Source organism: Balaenoptera physalus, assembly GCF_965194825.1.
Source record: "Balaenoptera physalus genome assembly, chromosome: 4".
Classification (NCBI taxonomy): Eukaryota; Metazoa; Chordata; class Mammalia; order Artiodactyla; family Balaenopteridae; genus Balaenoptera; species Balaenoptera physalus.
Genome location: NC_138891.1, coordinates 85,088,384 through 85,103,402, shown reverse-complemented (window position 1 = coordinate 85,103,402; position 15,019 = coordinate 85,088,384). Strand labels below are relative to the sequence as shown.

At 34.1% G+C, this 15,019-nt stretch overlaps 1 protein-coding gene across 1 annotated transcript in view; it reads right to left on the bottom strand.

Annotated features, from left to right (window-relative positions):
• ZBTB20 (zinc finger and BTB domain containing 20) overlaps positions 1-15,019 on the bottom strand; it is an 814,580-nt gene that overhangs the window by 621,804 nt on the left and 177,757 nt on the right. The window contains exon 5 of the mRNA XM_082460046.1: positions 13,402-13,453. The gene's annotated coding sequence lies outside the window, so the exon portion shown is untranslated. The remainder of the gene's footprint in view (positions 1-13,401; positions 13,454-15,019) is intronic.

Here is a 15,019-nt window from a genome sequence, read left to right as displayed (position 1 = left end):
GTGGTTGGTGGTGGTTCATTTCACTTGCCCCATGGTCTCTTCCATTCCACATTATTGCACAATATCCACTTTTGATCTCAATTTGTTTTAAAAACGGAACATTTTCATTACGTTTAAGTAGAGAATCGCATGCGGAAATACAGTCAAGAAGGTGTTTTTCGCTTAACTTATGTGGAACTCAAACATCAAAGTGATGAACACAACCAAGCTGGTGCAAATGATTTTCAACGCTTGATTTGGATATTTGGAGTATGTTGGCTATCTCCCACGTGGTATAATGTTGATCGTTCTCAATTACTGTCTCAATTTCATCGCGGTCAACTTCAACTGGTTTACCCGACTGTGGAGCATCATCCAGTGAGAAATCACCAGCACAAAGCTTCGCAAAACCACTTTGACACATTTGATCAGTCACAGCACCTTCTCCATACACTGCACAAATCTTTTTTTTTGCGTTTCAGTTGCGTTTTTACCTTTCTTGACGTAATAAAGCATAATATGCCGAAAATGTTGCTTTTTTTCTTCCATCTTCCATATTAAAATGGCTACATAAAAATTCACCAATTTTGATGTCTTTTTTTAAATGCACACAGATATGACAGCTGTCACATATAATCTAACAAAATTGTTTTGAATGAAGTTAAAGACAACTAAGTGCTACTAGAGCCATCTTACGGGAAAAAATGAACCTTTTGGCCAATCCAATACGTATTACTAGTAATAAAGAATACAAGACTATGTACTTAAAAACAACCTTTGAAACATGGTCCCCAAAAAAGGATCTTAAAAGAATTATAGTACATTCTCTGAAAACATCTCAATGTGTTGTGGCTATACAGATGCCAAAAATACTGGGCATGAATAGAAGCGCTTTGGATCCAGACTTGAGGATCTCCAACATTTAACAGCTAGTTTTTGGAGAAGATGGCTGCACAGGAAACATCAAGGGAGTAACAAGGGGCATAGGAAGAAAATCAGAAGAGCATGATGGCATGGAAAATAGGGCAGAAAGCATTTCACAAAGGAGGAAGTGGTCAGCAAGATGAAACGCTCAATGAGATCTCAATAAGAGTTACTTTGGTGAAGTGACAGAGGTCTCAGAAGCAGATGGGGTGAACTGATGAATGCATTGGTGAGGAAATGGAAATACAGAGTATAAACATCTCTGGTGAAATTTGAGTGCAGATAGGGAAAAGAGAGAGGGCAGTAGCTAGCTGCATTTTCTATCTTTATAAATGATCCTTTCACTCACCAAATCCAGGAAGGTGGCTTATTCATGACTCCTCCACCATCCTCCATACCCACTTGATCTTTATGTGGTATGGATTATATTTCTACACTCTTGAATATATCATCTTATATTTATCTTCCAATGACTCACCAACGGTGATAGGATAAAATCCAATCTCCTTAGTACAGGATTTAGGGCCCTTTATAATCTGACCAACATTACCCATCCAGCCTTACTTCTTACTTCCACCCTAAGGTGCAGCCATACTAAACCAGTTGCCATTTCTGAATGAGCCAGGCTTTCTCATTCTTCTGGGCCTTCATGCATACTATTACTTTTTCCTAGAATGTTCTCCCCCAATGCAACCACCCCCTGCCCCTGCCTGCCCTTCACCTATCAAACCTATTCATCTTTCAAATTTCCATTCGAATATGATCTTTGTAAATCTTTCCTTGCTCTCCTAAGTAGATTTTAATGTTCCCATAGTAACATTTTAGGCCCCTCTTAAGGTATTAATACTTATAGAATTCTTTTGTGTTTGAGACCCCAGCAGCCCATATAGGGTGTCTCTTGAGAGCATACACCCTAGACAAAGTATATCTCTTTGCTTTGCACAAAGTTAGCACTAATATTTTTTTTTTTCTTTTAGTGAATGAAAGGATGTATTTGTTACCAAAGATGTGTTATACCAAAATACAACTAGCTTTAGTTTAGGTCATAGGTGGGATATATATAGTTGGCTACTAGAGGAAACTAGTGATTTATAAGTCAAAGGTGAATTTATTTCCTTGAAAACTTTATGTATTTGAAAATTAAGATGAATCACATTCTGATGCAAAAGAAGTTTCTTGAACCACTCTTCAATTTGGTGGCTCTCCTCAGTGACCTCAGCTTCTCTTCATTTAAAGCAAGAATCACCTAAAAAATGCACTGCATACCTGTAATATCCAGAGCACTAAAGAGGATATAAAGTTATAAATGATATATTGCCTGTTCCCACAGTTCATAATCTGGAGAGGATCTAAGACGAACAAATATATACTTCTTTGAAACACCTTCAAGTGCTATTTGGGCAATAAGTGCCTTATAAGTAGCAAAAAAGGTATATAGTGACCCTGTATAAAACGTATGGTTTCGTTAATGCCCCTAAAATGAGAAGACATTTCATTCTAGAGTTCAAAGCCAAGGAATATCTTGAATCTCGACAAGGATGATCTCTCCTATTGTAAATAGGTTTTAAGTATCCCCCTACTTAGACTTAGCAGAATGGCCACAGATAAAATCACTTTGCCTATCTTTCTAGCATCCAATTAAAAATGTATAATAGAAAACATGAGAAATTAAAAAGAGACAAATAAATAATTTTTTAAAGGATTCAGTTTAAGTATTTCAAGGTACAAAACAGGTCCTATCCTATTGCTATGCAAGATAGATGGGTAATTAGGAGGAGTTTATTGATTTTTCGTGGCTCATTTAGAAAACTTGGCTTGCTTCACATGTATTTAAACACCAAACTTGGCAGCCTTTTTTTCTTCTTGAGGGTTTATGTGTTATTTTTTGGGGGGGTTTGCTTGTTTCTTCACTGAACCCCCAAACTTAGTCTCTGTTAACATAAAATAGGAAGATATGATGAGAGCAGAGGAAAATTCTGTGATTTAAAAATCTCTATTCTATTTTCTACATTTAAACTTCAAAAGATTAAAAGCAGCTTAATTATCAATTGGTCAAACTGTTTTCTAGTATTTTTGGCTCTCAGACAAGTGTCTATACAAATAATTGTCAACCTGGGGGAGGTTAATTTGAAAAGAAAAGACCCCACAAGTGGTAGTTTTGATCTCTACTTTCTCCACTTTGAGAATCACTGTTCTCCTTATTCAGGCAGCTGATGTATTGCAGCTGTAGTGATTCACCTATTTTCTTTTCAACAGTATTATTTTCACTCTATGGACTTAAAATTTTATCCTAAACTCTAGAAAAAATAAATATATGGCAACTGGTCAGTTTTTGAACATCCAGACCCCGTGATTTTAAGAAACAATTCAATATTACCCATAGTCAGGCTTTTTTCACCATAATTCCCAGTCACACCTATCATAAGCCTGGGAAGAACACCTCGAAAGAACTTACTTAGAGCTGTCCTTTTTAACATGGAAAAACAAAAAAGGCATCTGGCTTGCAATAGGGCCATAGACCTTGCAAGTCTTCTGCATTTTGGTTTAATCAGAGATTTTCCAAAAGTCTAAAGATGATGATACATCTTTAAAAAAAATAAGAGAACCATACAGTTAACTTAGCTCTGTAAACCATGGGAAAAACAATTACCTTAAGAGATGCCTTATGGGGTCATTGTTTCACATGATAAAGCAAGGAGATTAGGGGGCCAAGACTCGGTTAGAAGTCTTGGATCATTCAAATTGTTCTAACTAATGATTCTTCTTCAAGGAAAAAAGTGGGATCCATTTCTGTTTTTAAAAATCCAGAGTGTCTGTAATAGTGCAACTAATGACAACCTTCCCGTTATTCTCACTTAAGAGGAAACCCTATAATAAGAGCTTCCCAAAATGTCAAATAATACTTGTCTCATAACAGGGCTTCTTTGTTCATTCACCATGTCTCTTTTGATACGCACAGATAATAAAAGTTCATGTAAAACTGAAGGTAATATAGAGCAGAAGCCAACACTAATTCTGTATAAATATGTCTGATTAATAAGAGTGCCATTGTTATGGTTACTTCGTAATGTCATGATTGTTACAAGAATGGAGGATAGAAGTACTCTTACTCTCGCTGTTTTTGTTCATCCTCTGTCATCCAACCAGTTTGTGAATTTTTCTTCAACGAGGGAAATGAAAGATAGACTTTGTCCATTAATTATTTCTGTTTCATTAGTTCATCTCATGAGCTGTGAAACTAGCTTTAAATTCAGGGGGAAAAAATTAGGGTTTTATTCTAAAATTAAACCTCGCATCCTCAAAAAAAACTGAATACATGCTCCAGGCTTAATTTCTAGGTTCCCTTTTCTACATGTACAACTACTATATCACTCCAACGATAAAATTTAGCATGATAGCACTAAGACATGGCTAGGAGCCTAACATGTTAAACCAAGGTTGTATGTGAGATTCAATTCCAAAAATTAGAAAAACCCCACCCTGTGAAGTAATAAGAAAGTCCAGAAGTGAGCATATGGTTCCTTATTGGAAAGGAAATAGAAAACAAGTAATAGATAATAGCACACATTCATGGCAAACAGACAGGCTCATAGATTTTGAAGATGTTATCTTAGGCTGGTAGATAAGTTTGTATTGCCATTACTTCGCTTTTCTCTTTAAATTCTTATCTCCCAGATCCTGGCCTCCCCCGTTAGGGCAGCAGTATAATATAAAAACTTAACAGTTGATCTTAAACTTAGCTGACATTTTTATATCCTTCACAACATACTCTTTAGATTGCACCCAAGAAGGAGATCATTAAACAGTAGCAGGAGACCAGTTACCAGACCATTTTGACTGAACAAATAACACTGTGCCTTCTTGCTGACAAATCAAACAATATTCATACAATCATTACAATCAATTTCATAAATAAAGAGCTATTAACAACTGGAGAAAAATAGGAAAGAAATTCTATTTCACCCAAGTTCCTGCATCCTCTCCTCAAAGCTCACAAAGTTTCAGCAGTGGAGGACGCTGTGCATGAGAAAAAATGGACTTGGTTGAACTGGAGTCTCCTGTGAAGCAGATTTTGTCAGTCAGAAGGCAAGGACACATTTCTGTGATTATTTCAGCCTATTTTTTTTGTAGTAATTAGCCAGAGTTCCATTTTGCTGGGGCTGGCATCGCTCACAGCTCACTTATTTTTTTTTTTTTAATTTAGGCTTTTCTTTCCTTTTTATAAAGTAAATTTACATATTTTCAGTCTCTCAATCCCTTCTATGTTTTATTTATGAATATAGTCCTTCTTGATGGTAACTTTAATGTGAAAGTGGTAGTAATTAATGTCCCAGTCTGCTAGGTTAATCCCTTTCTACATTCTCTATAGAGAAGTTTAAGGTAAGTAACAGTTTACAGTCAATATTAGGTTTAATTATGCTTAATGAGAGTTAGTGTCTATGTTTACTAACTGCATTTAGGTGTGTGGATCCTAGATGAATTTTCCCTTGGCCTCATTCTGATTTTTTAATAGTGCCACTGTGTACTGTATACTCAATGCTTAAATCTATAAAGCTGTTCCTGGAGAACAAAGCAGGGAAGGCACCTGTTTCAGTTAGGACACCATTAAATGAGTGCAGCCTTAACACAAATGCACCTTTCTTTGGGAAGGGAGGTATTATTTTATAATGCTTTCCAAACAGATCCATTTGAGAGGCTAATTATTGCCTAAATTTCAGATCCTGAGTAAGTTTATACATATAAAAAGCTGTTTCATACTAAGTACTATCAACACTAGTGGTTAGTGTAAAATTATAGAGTATTAAACACTTCTAAGACTTTATTATATTAATCCTTCAATGTTATCATTTCAAATATTAAGATATAAAACTATTTTGACAAGTCACTGGTTTGGTCCCTCTTTTTTTTTTGCCTAAAAAATGTCTTTTGTCTTATAATTGTATTCAAATTCATTGAAGCATATAGGACAAAACTTTTGTTTCCTTACTGAGCTATAACAATAAGCACCAAAACAAATACTCAGACCTAGAGGGAATCCTGTAGTAGTGATCCAAAGGAAATTTAGTATACTTATTTTTCTTAAAGGATTACTTTTTGCTATGTTTGTGTTGTGGATAAATTTTGAGTAGAATTGAGTACTACAGTTAGTTTCTCTAAGTTTATTGATAGGCTAATCAATTCAATAAACATTTACTGAGAACATGGTCTGAGCTAAACACAAAAAATGAAGAAGGCATATTTCCTTCCCTCAAGAAGCTTACTGTCTGGGAAAGGAGACATACTTGGTGAAATAAAGAATTTGTTTACAATTAGTTTGAGAAATTTCTTGTCTTTTGAAAATTCTACCTTTAGTTAGTAATAACCTGACTTTACGTTTGCTTTTAGGAAAAAAAAACAGAGGCAAACATTTCCTTAAAAACCACAAACTAATGGGCTTAAAAGGAAAATAATGCAATCCAAACTATATGCTTCATCAGAAAAAGACTTTCTACTGCTTAGATCCTGTTTTAAAAGTATTTTAGAAATAACCAAACACATGGCCTATGATAAGTATTTGCCTCTTTTTGGAAAATTAATTTACCCTTTTGGTGTTTCTATAAAGTTAAATGTTTTTTGTTTTTTTTTTAAATCTTAAAGTAGCACACTCAAACATACAAGGGAAATATATTTTGTAGGAAAAAATTTTAGGAACAATACATTGGATCCTTTAAGAGTCACTTTTCTTAAGAGGTCTTTATTTTCAACGTCATCATCTAAATTATTAACTTTTCATATGAAATACATCATGCTAACAGCAGCCTAGAGAAGAATTTGAACAAAACCAAATTATCCATTTCTAAAATACTTGAAATACAAAGGGATGGTTATGTACTTCTAAGAAAAATATTCAGATGTTTTTAAATAATCATCTCTCCCTAATATTTTAGATTTAATTTTATGAATTTAGCAACAAAGAACATGGTTTAGTACAAAATGAGAAAAATTGCTTTAAAAGTGAAGAAATCACCTAAATATTATTAGATTTTTATTAAATAGCAACAGAAAACTGTATGCTGAACTACTGTCAGATATATGCATATCTTCTTTTTATCCAATAAAAAAACACTAAATTCCTCCATTTCAAATACTGAGGATACCAGCAAAGTGTTCACACATCTGGACGTCTTTCTGCACTTACCTAAACTGACCTTCTTGCTATGTACTTTCCATCTCAGTACCTTGAGCTATGCACATTTGCGAAAAGCACTTGACCAGTTTATATTCTCCTTCATCATGCTACATTGAACCATCTTGAGAACTTTCAAATTACTGACAGACACTGAGCATTCATAGGCACCAAGTTCTGTATCCCTGCTCAGCAAAATAAAAAAAGGGAAAAAACCTAGAATCAAATAGTAATAAAGTCCCTCTCACCCTGATAAACATCATTTAAAAAGTCAGTCTCATCCTGACACCAGTTATATAAAACAAGTATTATCTTAGTGTTAACTCACAGGTTATTATATAAAAATTTCTATAGTTATGTATAACAGGCTTAATATATAAATATGCATAAATATATTTGAATATAGCATGCATATGCAAGTCAGCTATTTATTATACTTGAATGTACATATTATACATATATATTTTTTACATGTAAACATTTATTCCTGAAATTTAAAGGGAAAATACTTAAACTATTTTCATAACACAAGTTCTAACTGAAATAAAATGTCCTTTAAAAACTGTAATTAATGGATGCTGTGTCACACAGTGAACCAAAGGGTCAAACCTTATAATTCACAGTTTGAGAGGTCATAGCTTAAATTATAACTTTAAAAAACTGATTATCTGTGAGTAATTTGACAAATCCATCTAATATACTCTGAATGCATATAAAGTCTTTTTGAGAGTAAAAAGAATGTATGTCCAAGTGGACAGCTGATGGAGGAAATGGCCTTTTTACTGAACAAGGCTGAAGTCCAGCATAATGACTTGGAATGCCTTTGAATGAGCATGCAAGGCTGGAAGGCCAAACAATACACACATCCAACGGGAGCATAATGAACAATCTAATCGGAAGACAAAAATATTCCACACACATGTCCAAAGAGAAGAAGGAAAAAATATACATTTCCATCACCTGCTCTTTCATCACTGCTACTACTACCCAATTCACAGATAAACTCAAACTCTGGACCATTAATAAACAATCTTTAAAGAAATAATTTTTGTTTTTTAAAAATACTAGAAATTCCCATGACTTTTCAATCTGAGATTGAAAATACTTATGGAAGTCACCTATATCATATATAGTAAGCCAGATTTATAAAATTGTTTTCTTTATGACTTACCTTGAAAGCAAATATTGCTTCACCTATCTTCATCCCAAGGCCACCCACCCCTCAAGACATAATCTGAAATAATTTTGCCAGCCTGCATTTTTTAGATCTAGAAGTAAACCTCTATTAAGGAGGTAGTCCATTGAAGATAATTCCTCCATTATAGACCAAACTTCTTAACTCATGCCAGAATTAAGAAGTCCAGAAAAATGTCATTTAGTTATATGTCTATGTTATAATATTTACTTATATGTGTATTTTATTTTCTTCTTAGTCCTTCTTTCTTATCAGTTCCCCAAAGGGGAAAGACTATGTCTCATTTTTTCAACAGTTATATCTTAACCCCTAGGAAGTTCCTGGCACAGAGCAGATATTCAATAAATATTTGCTGGAGGACGGAAAGAAGGAAGAGAAGGAAGGCAGGAGGTCTATAGTTAGTTAATCTCTTCTAGCATTATTTATGTGATTGTAGGAAGAAAAATTTGGAAAAAAGTGTACACTTTATTTAGTCAGTTTACCTACCCAGCAATTCACTGACCCATGCATCTATTCTAGAAACTTAAAAGATTTAAAACAGCTTCCAAAAGTGCATATTACAAGATAAAATAAATTAAAATGGATGAAAAATAAAAAGGATGGAAATTAGAGTGGGAAATAAGATGTTTACGTATGTATACATGTAAAGACAATTAAATCATAGGAAAGGAAGGGAATTTGCTTTCTTAATGTCTTCAGTTTAAATCTTATTATAACCACTTATTATAATGCTCTTATTACAACAAAACACTAAGAGATATTTACCAGTTCCTCACGTGGCCATGTACTACAGCAAACATTACATAACCAGGTTTCTTATATCATAAGCCATAGAGTCTATTGTCAATTATAATAAAGTGTAATGAGTAAGTTATAACAGTAAAAACATAGATTTTTGTGAGAGAGCAAAGAATTCTTCTCTGAACCAGAAAAAATGCTTGCCTGGTAATTGCTTTACTTCGATGCTACTATGTCCTGTTACATGTATCAGAAAGGAGACTTTTGTAAACACTGTTGGCTCTTGATGCGCAGGGAAATACATGCACTCAAATGTTACTAGTACAAAGGAGATCCGAACATGTAAATTATTATATCATAAGAAAACATATTTGAAAAACAGTCTGTTTCTTATAAGTGAAAGCCAAACTCTGATTCCACTTAGCCTGGTAATGTTTCTGTCATTCCCTTGGACCAGCCCACACATACTGGGCTCTTGATAGGTCCTGGGCTCGACCATCTGGCCCTTTATTTACTTAATTCTTTTTTAACACTGACAAGTGTATTAGTAACACTTCCTTGATCACTGGTAAATATAGAACCACCACACAACTAAGATTTTCCCTAATTCTGAAAGTCACTAATTAGTTGTGGGTATGGGTTGGGGAGTATTACAAAGATATGTTGAGCAGTACTACAATAAGTAATCTAATTCCCAAGAAGAAAGCATGTTAATCTGCTTCCCACTTCATTAGAGGAATAAAAAAACATCTTGTCATCACTAAAGGATACAAAAAGAGACCTGGATATTTGGGGGAGTGGTAGATAGGGAGGAAGAATGAATGCAGCATTTAGTTAAGAAACACAAGTCCCCTACACATCTTGGACAATGGTCATGGTTTTTCTTGGTATCTTTTGATTGCTCTATTTATCAGTGTGTTTCATGAGCATACTTTATTCAATTAACATAAACACAAGCTTCCAGAGGAAACAAATATGGTAAATGAATCCTATTTAATAGAACTGATCATTCTACTGGTACTTAAGTTATGCATTAAGCAACTTTGGAAGCTGCATTAATATTTCCAAACCAGTAAAGTCTCGATTACTTGACCTTGCAGAATAAAATACTGTAGGTTTAAAGGAGAGAATACAGTTTCCAAAGGTGCTAATAAGTCATTTAGAGAGAAGATATGCTCTAATTATAAGTACTAAAACTGGAAATTTATGTATTTTAAGTCCATTAGAAAACATATTTATTTTTAGGTATTTTTTTTTTCTGTTGAATGAGAGATAGTCTAACACTGTTTAATCTCCTGTAAGGTTTAGATTCTTCAAAGAACATCAGCTGATTGTTGTCTGTGTTAACTCAAGCATCAAGTTTAAAATATCATAACTCAACTCCCTGAAGCTAAAGATTTTAGCTGTGTAAGTTTGGATCAGTTGTCCTCATTTCTAGGATCAAACAACATAACACCAAGCAAAAGCCTTTAAGAGACTATTTTGGGTTTCAGTCTATCTCCTTTGAACGTTTTGGGGAAAGGATGATGTTCTCTTTGTATTTACCCCAAATAACTATAATCTCAACTAAAAACTTATAAAACCGTGGATTGTGAGGTAAGTGTAAGTATTTCCAAATCTTATAACTAATGAATAAAATTTAATTGGCTCATATGCAGAAGTAAATTGATGAGAGGCTGAAGAATAGAATAAACAAGGGGGGGGGAAAGCACATTGTTTGCTATGTAATTTGAGAACTGTCAGAGAACTGGGGCATGTCTTATTTACTGGTATATGAAAAAAAGAAGAATGAATGCTTTTGCATACAAATAAATGCAGGTATAGAAACATAACAGAAGCTTTGTGTTACAATGGAACTTAAACTCCTCTGGGCAGTGATCAGCTAAGAAGGAACAGAGACAGTTACAACGCAGTGATAACTAGCTGACAGATTTATTATTCATGGCAGGTATGTAACCAGTCAAGGCAGAGATGTTGGTGGCCTCTCCTCATCAAGTAGCTTTGCCAGTACAGACTGGATGCCTGGAACCAGGCAAGACACAGAAACAATAAAACCTAGAGCCAGCTAAGGGAAGATTCAGCACAATCCATCTCCAATTTTAAACAGTACTAGAAATCTCCATTGAAGAATGTTTTTCCCTTGGGATTGGCATATATTGTATTTACAGGATATTGACCAACATTCCTCTCTATTTATCTTACTGTGCTTAGCAACATACCTGAAACACCTACCCAGAAGTTCCCAGTATATTACAGAAAAAAGTGATTTTAACATTAGTTGGCAAAAATTTCTGTTGATAGGTATGTCATTACATGAACAGATGGTCAAAGTGAGTCCATTTCACTGACAGTATATTACGTGGGTCTTTTTATCTCTGAACAACCAAACCAAGCAAAAGCACAGCACAGAAGAGGTCATTGTGCCTTCCCTCATTTGGTTGGCAGCTTTATCTTTGAAACATGAAAATAAAACTAACATGGACTATAATCCTCCATAGTACCATTTCCGCATAACATATAATAGAATATGTAAGTATTCATATTTAAAAATCATCCTGATATTTGTGAAGATGGAAAAATACAAGGGATATTTTTTATCTTTCAACTCCATGATCTGCAGTAAAAGGAGAAAAAATAAAGGTCATATTTCCTATTCTTCAGTTTTTTATCTAACCAACTGTTTATAAGAAGAAAGCAAGTTACAATTCTTTATTGGTATTCAGGTCTTTTAATGAAAGCTCAGGAAAAATATATTTTAAAAAAACAAATCTCCATAAAAAATCTATTTTCCTTAGATTATTTTTACTTAATAATTTTAAAATATAACAGCTGAAATATTCATAACCAAATGAATTAATAGTTAGTGTAGCAGATATCCAATCACCAATTACTACATTTTACACCACGAGATCTCTTGAAATACACACACACACACACACACACACACACACACACACACACTACTATTTGGATTCTTAGTATGATAGCTTCATCAATATAACCAACCCAAAATATAGTTTACCTTGATTTTGTAAAATAAAAATAAATAATATTATGAAGCAAAAGAAAAACTAAAAATGTATGTATATCTATAACAGCTAGCAGTCAAAACAACAGCTGAAAATCACACTGCTAAAACGCATCTACACATGTGGCTGTGAAAACTTAAGTGCAAGGAAAATTCTGGTTACCTACCTTCAAAAGGAGCTGATGAAGTATGAGATTTAAGAGTACATCTTTAGTACTTCTGTACCTTAAAATATTGCCGAGTATTAATTTTTCATCAAGTTGTCATTTTCTCTGACATTTGGTTTTATTAATCAAGGCATTTATCATTAATTTGTAGAAAATATCGTAATTAAGCCAAATAAAATAAAATCCTTAAAAGGTTAAAATTAGAAAGCAGGTGAATGAGAACTTTGACATTACCCTGTTGACATACAGGAGTTTTTTGAAAGTATGGGAATCAAGTTTTTGCAGTGAGTTTGGTGCCTCAATCTTAGGGCTGGCTGGTTTTTTAAAATGTTATAAAGATTTGATTTAAAGCTCTCTGACAGTTTTGACATTCAGGTGAAAGTACTGCTGCTGCATTTGGAACAATTTGCATATCCCACTGCTAAACGGAATGTTTGAGGTGTGCACTGGTGTAAAGAAATTAAAAACAAGCTATCACACATGCTTAAGTGTATGTATTCACAAAACTGATGGTTGGATCACACCACCCCATCTCCCTCCAATGTAATCTGTGATTTACTCTTCTATAATAAATTACCCTACCATGTTATTCTCGCTGGAAGATCTAACCATGCATGTAAGAAGCAAAGTAATTACAGTCCCCTCTTGTTTCAGAAACCTTCTTCAATCCCTATGAGCTCTTTATACACAATGCAGCAACACAAGTCTATTGTAAACTTCTTGCCTGAAATTCTGGATTTCTGACTATGAGTCGCCTCTAAATCTTGTCTGCACAGTTTCACTGTCCCCCAAAAATGCATTTTTATTTCTAATAGTTAGTTGTAAAGCTCTTGCTGAAGAGGAATTGGTACTGACTTTTTGACTTTGAGCCAATGTGTCTATTTAAGAAAAGGGCAAGGTATAAAATCAGAAGAGTTCCAAACTGATTTAAAAAACAGGGGAGGGGCCATAATACATTCCCAAATAGAAGGATCAAGGGGTATATAGCAACACCCAATTAGGGTGACATCTTCCGAGATGACACAAGGTTTCTTCTTTTTTTGACTTATAATTTCAGATTGTTTTAGGTAGACATAGAAAATTTTATTTAACGTGCTAAAGGGCAATAAAGAAAAGACCTGAGGCAGTAAACCCAAGGCCTTTAAAATTATGAAACTTTCCAGGAAGATAAAAACCTATTGAAGAAAATATCATTGGATATTACCTTTAGTCTTCAGAGTCTCAAAGGGCAATTCTTAACACTTCTTTTTGTGTGACTGTAAAAGAGAAATACTTAAACTTAGTAATCTGCCAAGGAAACAATTTACATTTCCACAATACCTTTATGACTAGTCATGAGAAGTAGGTAGTTGAGTTTGTGTATGCCAACTAATATCTATAGTTTTTTGTTTGTTTTGTTTTGTTTCGGCCGCGCCATGCAGCACACAGGATCTTAGTTCCCTGACCAGGGATCGAACCCAAGCCCCCTGCACTGGAAGTGTGGAGTCTTAACCACTGGACCGCCAGGGAAGCTCCAATATCTATAGTTTTAAAAAGAAAAATAAAGGCTAACACATTAATTTGTCTATGTGCAGAACAATACTCAGTAAAATATGGCATGAATTTACAATTTAAACCACTGTGTGTACAGGGTTTAGATGGAGAACAGAATATTTATTATAGTATTATTAGAAGCTTTATTAATTTACACAAACAGATGTTTTTACATTTATATTTTTTAAATTAAAAAAACTGATCTAAAAAAAAACACTAATCTCCAATAGTCTTTATTACATTTATTTGTTTATTCTTAATTACCAGAGATTTTGCCAAGATCTACTACCCATAATACACTGGTAAGCACTGGTAAGTTAGGAAGTATACAAAGATAAAATACAAGCCCTGTCCTCAAAATATGAGTGAGGTTGGAGAGATTTTCATAAAAAAGATAATCTAAAGAGAATAAAAAGTAAATGGGTGAAAAGAAACAGGGAGTAGAGGGTAACATGCTCAACAGAGCTTGAACCAGTCTTTAGTACCTAATGCACTGATATTAGAACATGGCTTTATGTTCCCTGTCTCAGCAAGCAAGGCTAATAGGAGGGTCCTACTCAGATTTGGAGGCAGGGATGTCAAACAAATGGATCAGTCACTTTTAAACTATCTTCTGACCAAATGCTTTTGATAGTATAGAATGAAAACTAGGACTGGGAGCAGTAAAGCAGGCAGGATGCTGAGGTGACTTTAAAGCCAATTTGGTGAGTTAAAATATAAAAAGATTTAACTAGAAACAACTCTCCTATTAAAAATTGAGTTTGATATTGTATGTCCTCGGAAAGCGATCTCTCTAAATTTGCTATGAAATCTCATTGAGGACCTTGATGTCATATTTACTAATAATCTCCAGAGATTCAGCCATTCATAATCTCAAAAGCAGTTTTACTAATGGAAATGCGCATATAAACATAAGCCAATCCTGTAAACGAGTACATCTACTGTAAAAGTTCTATTAAAATGAAGACGGTCTAAGGGTTTTAACTGACTAGATCTTTAAGATGCAGAAACAAAGGGAAAACAAAGACTCAAACAACAAACCATACCAGCGATCCTGAGCTTATGCTGTACTAATAAATAAATGGGATCCAGAAAAGGAAGGTGATAGTTCTGCTATAGTCAGGGTACCTGAGTAATACTACACTTACTCTGCAACATCAACTTTAGAAGAGGCTCTGAAAATTAGAATCTGCTAGGAGGAGTGAGATAATAACCATTAATCATGGATAAACAGAGGATAACTAGGAATGGAAAAGAAAAAAAAAATGTTCAGGTTGTAAGGATGAGGT